This window comes from Triticum aestivum, chromosome 2B, assembly GCF_018294505.1.
Source record: "Triticum aestivum cultivar Chinese Spring chromosome 2B, IWGSC CS RefSeq v2.1, whole genome shotgun sequence".
Classification (NCBI taxonomy): Eukaryota; Viridiplantae; Streptophyta; class Magnoliopsida; order Poales; family Poaceae; genus Triticum; species Triticum aestivum.
Genome location: NC_057798.1, coordinates 305,133,925 through 305,135,082, shown reverse-complemented (window position 1 = coordinate 305,135,082; position 1,158 = coordinate 305,133,925).

The following is a 1,158-nucleotide window of genomic DNA, read 5'->3' as shown; positions in this document are numbered from 1 at the left end:
AAACGAAAAACACTCACGAATGCGGTTCGTATCTCTCACACACACCCATGTAGGTGGGGGACGTGCACGAAGAGAAGAGGTGCATGCACGGTGCACGTACTCCCGTCTCTTTCCCAACCACACCCGCGCGTGTACATGGTGGAGCTCAGTTCTATACGAAAAAGGCAGCCCACATGGTAATTTGGCATGTGTACTGGTTGTCCACTTGGTGGAGGGAGGATCGTCTACCATGGGTGAACAAACAAATTGCGACTTGACACATTATGTTAAATTAAAAAAAGAGGCAAACCATGTGGGGACTACCGTAGAGGCAAGGCTCTATACACTGGAGTACTTTTGATGTGTCTCGTCCACTCGCAAAACGAGGAGAAGCATGCTTAGTACGCCATCTCCCCCGCCCACGGGCGCGGTGGCTCGCAGGATGAGGTGAAGCTTGCTCCGCCTTACGCCCGCTCCCTCGCCCATGCGCGCGGTGGCTCGTAGGACGAGGAGAAAAATTTACTACTCCCTCCGTTTACTCCTCATCTCTACTACCTTGGTTATAGAGATTATATCATATTGTTTGGAATATATATATGTCCTTTAGTAAATTTCAATATGAACTACTAGTACATACTCCAAACACTGATGTATATAGACGTATTTTAGAGTGTACATTCACTCATTTTGCTCCGTATGTAGTAGCACTCTCCCTCGCCCCTCGACCCTCGCCCACGTGGTGGACGTGCAGCAATTCATTCGGTCTCATCTAACCAGAACGATATATACTGCACTACCATTATTGCTCGACTTCCCGAAGAGGCGAAGAGCCAATCGCAAGGTTAATATTTTGGAGATGCCAAGCGCAAGGTTATAGGAGAACGAGTAGTAGGTGCCATGTCATTTATAAATAATTTTTTTCTTCAGTGGCACGTACGCAATATGATAGGTTCATATGGAGAGAAAAGGAAACCGCTCCACTATATACATAGTCAGGACGGGCCAGCCTACACGGTTGCTTGCTGGGGTTGCTCTCTTCACACTCTCTCGCACAAAATGACTGTGGCCACATCTCCAACATCCCCGTGGATCATGTCCGCTTGGGGAAGGGGTGGATGCTTAGTGTAGATGAAGTGGCCGTCGTCGACGGCGAAAACCCACTGTCGGCACGTCCCTATC